The sequence below is a fragment of the Peromyscus leucopus genome, chromosome 8b (genome assembly GCF_004664715.2).
Source record: "Peromyscus leucopus breed LL Stock chromosome 8b, UCI_PerLeu_2.1, whole genome shotgun sequence".
NCBI lineage: Eukaryota > Metazoa > Chordata > Mammalia > Rodentia > Cricetidae > Peromyscus > Peromyscus leucopus.
Window position 1 is genome coordinate 90,841,460 of NC_051086.1, and position 6,001 is coordinate 90,847,460.

Here is a 6,001-nt window from a genome sequence, read left to right on the forward strand (position 1 = left end):
GCCCGGCCCCTAAGCCTCCGTCCACCCCTCCCCGGGGCCACACCCGGGCAGGGCACCGGCCCCCTCCCCTCGGTCGCGGATGCCATCTCAAGGCGAGAGGAGATTCGGCCCAATGGACTAGATAGAAGGGGGGTGGGGAACCTTTTGTGGCAGGGACCGTCAACTCTCGCGTCTGAAAGATTAAGAGCCGGGCAGAATGGCGGGCGGGGCTCTCTCGGGCGCTGCGCAGCGCGGAGATGGAACGCGCGCTGGGCGGGGCATGCAAATGAGGAGGTGGCCGCGTCTCCCAGGAACTCTGGGAGCGAAAGGAGCAACAAAAATATCCTCGGCCCACGCTGGATCTCGCAGGCTTTCCGTGGAGTGAAGGTCGTGGTCAGGGCAGGGCAGGAGAGTGGGTGTCGGGCGCGTGCCTGTGGTCGCGTGTGTATTTGCGACCGTGATGTAAATGTGTGTGCGCACGTGAGTGTCGCGGGCGGTTGTGAGGCTGAGTTATCGCTTCTCGGCCTTTTGGCTAAGATCAAGTGTAGTATCTGTTCTTATCAGTTTAATATCTGATACGTCCTCTATCCGAGGACAATATATTAAATGGATTTTTGGAAGTAGGAGTTGGAATAGGAGCTTGCTCCGTCCACTCCACGCATCGACCTGGTATTGCAGTACCTCCAGGAACGGTGCACCCCCTCGGGGGACCTCTAATGAAGGTTTAAAGAAATAGACATCTCACTCTTGCCTTGTTGCTCAAGCCTTTCGCTTCCCTCTAATCGGCTTTCCTTTTTCTGCTTACTCTGCAAGACGTCTGGGCGTGTGGTGTCTCTCTCTGTACTGGGCCTACAACTCTCTTCTCAAGGACTGAACTCATTACAGTCTTAAACTGGCCTGGGACTTGGTAGGCTGCTTTCAAACCTCAGGCTTGTAGTTTTAACTAGTAGACACTTTAAAGCCTCCCGAGGCATGTATGCGTGTTGTCTAGATGCTGCTTAGTCCATCCTCTCTGTCAGTTATAGATAGACCTCCTAAAGATTCTTCTATCATTTTGCCTCCTTCACGCAACTGACAGTTTTCTTTTTTTGGTACAGACATCTTTTAATTTCATGCAATCTTCTTTTAATCATTGATTTTATTTCATGAACGATTGGAAGTCTGTTTAGAAAGTCCTTATTGATGATGTGTGTGTATCTTGAAACATGTTCCCTACCGAATGTGTGGTCAACTATAGTACATGGTATGATGTGTATCAACACACTGGATTCAAATTGGCCACGATGAATAATTCAGTTTCTGAGGATATTCCAAGGGCATTGTGTAAAACTTGAGACCCTAAGGGGTGTGGGCTGAAGACTGTAGATGGAGTACCATATAGATGGGATGACAGAAAGTATAGGAACCTAGAATAGGAGGAAGATGGTGGCCTCCACCAAGAAAGGGAGATGGCAACTTTAATCGAGATATTTTGATTCCTCCTGGAGGAGTGTGGAACAATGTGGCAATGCTTGGAGTGATTGCTGCAAGTTTTTTTGGGTTCCTAGATTGAAAAGAACTACCAGGAAAGGTGAGCTTCCTTTCATGGAAGCTCTGAAAATTGATTTAGTCTTCTTGGAATTGTGGGATAAGAAGGACAAAAGTCGCTGACTTGCAGGGGCAGATCTCTTGTCTGAGGTCATTGTGGCCCACCAGTCATGGGGCATGGTGTTTGCAGAGGGCTGAGGAGGAACTTAGGCAGCTGCAGGGGTCTTGAGGTCGGAGCAGACTGTGTGAGAAGGAAATGACGGTCTGGTGTATTAACCTTTTCTTTTTTGTGAAATTGCCTGTTGCTAACCTCTGGGTCAAGTGCTCAGATTGTATAATCATTAATAATAAAAGTAGATTATGCTTGCTTTGGTGTTAAGTCTGGGATAGTTCCTGTGTTTAGTAAAGGATGATGAAGAATGTATTGATGATTTTCTAAGAATAACCTTTAGAATCATGAGAACATTCCGCATTGGGTGATTTCCCCTTTTCTTTCTGTTTCCCCTTGCTTATGATAACAAAAGACTGAGGTTACCAGGGCAAAAGCAGAAGCTGTAGCCAAGAAGCTACTTACCAACTGCAGAAGCCTGGTGACCTGTCAGCTTGCAGTAACACGGTCTCTGAGTTGTTACTGCGCCTTCCAGGCTGGTCCCTGGCGGGTGGTGGTGCACGCCTTTAATTCTTAAGTTCGAGGCCAGCCTGCCTGGTCTACAAAGTGAGTTCTAGAACAGTCAAGCCTACACAAAGAAACATCTCAAAAACAAAACAAAACAAAGCACAATAAATACACAAAAACCTAAACAGAACCAATCCCATCCACAATAGCCAAAACAAAACAAAAGCCCTTAGAATAATCATTAATAAGAACAAACCCCCCCAAAAAAGGCAGTCAGTCATGGCTGTAAGTAGGCAGGTGGATCTGAGTTCTGGGCCAGTCTGGTTTCCACATTCCAGGTCAGCCAGGGACACATAAAGAAACCCTGACTTAAAAACAAAAACTGGAGAAAGATTGAGGCAGACAGACCCTAGAGGATGTTAGATCAGGGGGATGGGGGGAGGCACCTGATTAGATAAGCAAGCTTTATTTTAGAACTGGCCAGCTGATCCTCTCCCAAATTTGGGATTCAGACAGCAGCCCTCACTGGCTTTGAGGTCCCTTTTACCGGAAGAGTTCAGGATTAATAGAAAACAGCTGGCAAGAGAATGGTTTTAGGGCTGGAGAGGTGGCTCAGTGGTTTAAAGAGCTCTTTCAAAGGACCCAGGTTCAATTCTGAGCACCCACAAAGCAGCTAACAAGTGTCTGTAACTCCAAGATCTGACACCCTTACACAGACATACATGCAGGCAAAACAGTAATGCACATAAAATAAAAATAAATTATAAAAGAAAAAAATGTTTTTTTCTGTGTGTGTGTGGACACAGACCTTTAATCCAGCACACTCTGGAAGCAGAGGCAGATGGATCTCTCTGAGTTCAAGGCCAGCCTGGTTGACAAGTTTTTTCCTTTACCTTTCTTGTTCCTTTTCTGAGTCTCCAACCTTAACCCCATTGGCCCCTGAGTATCAGTGGTTTTTATCCTGAAGGCCATTCTGGAATCCCCATGAACTTCTGTTCTAACAGGAACTTCAGATCTAAGTATCAGTCTGTTTGGACACTCTATTCCCTTTCTAGCAGTTTTGTGCACTAAATTGTATCTACTTGGCAAAGGTCATTGCTTCTAAAGCAACCTGATTACCCTGCAGATCTTTTTCATGGTTGATGTTCTGCACAGAGTTCCCGTGGAGGTCAGTGCTCTTTCTTCAGTCTCTAGTGTGGTTCTCTGTGTGATCATATGTGAGTATACATGTATCACATGCATGCAGGAGCCCATCTACGCCAGAAGAGAGCATCCAATTCACTGGAACTGGAGTTACAAGCAGTTGTGACCTGCCATGTGGATACTGAGAACCAAATCCAGTTCCTCTGACAGAACGGCAAGGGCTCTTACCACTGAGCCATCTCTCCAGCCCCTGGTCTTTTGGTTTAACTGGTCTCCCCTGCCCTGGGATTTTCTTTTCTCTTTCATATGCTACTAATTTGGTCGTCTTCTTCCAGAGAGTCAGACTCTCCCATTCTATAGTCTTCATAAAACCAAGAAACATCAATTCCAGTACCATCATTCCCATTCACGATCTTACCTTGGTTATCTAATATCTCCCATTAGAATGGGGAATGACAGAGCTATAAGTAGCTGTTGTATTTAACAGCACAGTTGTAGGTGATGCTTAGATCAGGCACCAAACCTTATTGAACTGATCCCCACCCACCCCCTGCCACATTTATTTTTATTATTTGTTTCTTTTTTTTGGTTTTTTGTTTTGTTTTGTTTTGTTTTTGTATTTTTTTCCCTGCAGGGGGTGGGGTGGGGTGTTTCTGAGACAGTTTTATGTTTTATTTTATTTTTTTTTAGAAAAAGTCTTTTTAAAACGAGAATTGTTGGTGTTGGGTATTTAGCTCAGTAGTAGAGAACTTCCCTGGGTTCGGTCCTCAGCTCTGGAAAAAAAAAAAAAAGAATTGGGGGCTGGAGAGATGGCTCAGAGGTTAAGAGCACCGACTGCTCTTCCAGAGGTCCTGAGTTCAATTCCCAGCACCCACATGGTGGCTCATAACCATCTGTAATGAGATCTGGCACCCACTTCTGTATACATAATAAATAAATAAACCAAAAAAAAAGTGATGTTTGAAAAAAAAAAAAGGATTGTTTTAGCTCCAGGACAGATGAGTGGGGAGCTCAGGGCTTCAAGGCTGCCTATGGGGTAGATCAGTGTGATAGAAATCTGCTGTCAGGACAACAGGCAGGTAAAAGGAGGTAATAAAGATAAGTGCAAGAATTTATCATGTGCAAGAGGAGGAATCAAGGTATCTAAGAAGACATTTTCCTAAAGCAAAAGCAAAAGGGCCATCAGCTCACAGGTTCAGGAGTTTAGCAGGGCAAAGGGGCAGGCACAGGCTTACAAGTTTAGTGTAGATTGAAAACGTGGTTTGCAGGATACAAAAGAGTTATTAAGAAACAGAAACTTAGTAAGCCATAGAGACTTAATAACAATGCCTAACAATGTGGCTCCTGATTTGGTTTCACAATGGAAAAGCTGCCTGTCTCTTGGCTCAAAAGAATCTTGAATGCCGGGCAGTGGCACACGCCTGTAATCCCAGCACTCGGGAGGCAGAGGTAGGCGAATATCTGTGAGTTCGAGGCCAGCCTGGTCTACAGAGCTAGTCCAGGACAGGCTCCAAAGCTACAGAGAAACCCTGTCTCCAAACCCGCCCCCCACCCCAAAATAAAATCTTGAGAAAATGACCATCATGCCAAAAAGCAATTTACTTATTTATTTATTTGCTTACTTTTTTTTTTTTTTTTTTTTTTTTTTTCTAGACAGGGGTTTCTCCATGTAGCTTTGTGCCTTTCCTGGAACTCACTTGGTAGCCTGGGCTGGCCTCGAAATCACAGAGATCAGCCTGGTTCTACCTCCGGAGTGCTGGGATTAAAGGCGTGGCCACCGCTGCCCGAGTACCAAAAGCAATTTAGAGATTCAATGCAATTGCAATAAAAAAGCTAGTAACCCTCTTTTACAAATATGGGGTGGATGTGTCTTAAAGTGTGTATGAAATCATGAAAGATGCTGGAAAACCAAAGCAATCCTGGGCAAAAAGAATATTGCTGGGGTTGTCACCATACATGATTTCAAGTTACAGGCACAACAGTAGAAGTAGTAAAGACACCTGGGCCAGCTGGGATAAACAAAGGAGCAAGACATAAGGCCACATAGCCTTTTGATTTTTGACAAAGGTACCAAGAAATACACATTGGAGGGGGGGGGGGAACCATAGTCAACAAATGGCTACATGTGAAATAACGAAAGTAGATCCTGATCTCTTACCCCATACCAAAAACAAAACAAAACAAAACAAACCTTCAAATGACCTCAGCAAAATACCTAAAAAAAAATTGCCATAGGAAGAAGGTAGGGAACATGTTTCAAGATACACACACATCATCAATAAGGACTTTCTAAACAGACTTCCAATCGTTCATGAAATAAAATCAATGATTAAAAGAAGATTGCATGAAATTAAAAGATGTCTGTACCAAAAAAAGAAAACTGTCAGTTGCGTGAAGGAGGCAAAATGAAGAAGAATCTTTAAGTTATCTATAAGACAAAGATGACTAAGCAATCTAGACAACAGCAAATGTCACTTTAAAGTTCTATAGTTAAAACTACAAGCCTGAGGTTTCAAAGCAGCCTACCAAGTCCCAGGCCAGTTTAAGACTGTAATGAGTTCAGTCCTTGAGAAGCCAGTTGTAGGCCCAGTACAGAGAGAGACACCACACGCCCAGACGTCTTGCAGAGTAAGCAGAAAAAGGAAAGCCGATTCCAGAGGGGAAGGTAAAAGGCTTGAGCGAACAAGGCAAGAGGAGAGATGATTTTTTCTTTAAACCTGCATTAGAGGTCCCCCG

General features: G+C 44.4%; 1 non-coding gene across 1 annotated transcript; it reads left to right on the forward strand.

The window, feature by feature from the left end:
• The first annotated feature begins 491 nt into the window (after positions 1-491).
• Positions 492-682, forward strand: LOC114702293. The gene has a single exon (XR_003735957.1). It is a non-coding gene; the product is annotated as a U2 spliceosomal RNA (small nuclear RNA).
• Positions 683-6,001: the final 5,319 nt, after the last annotated feature.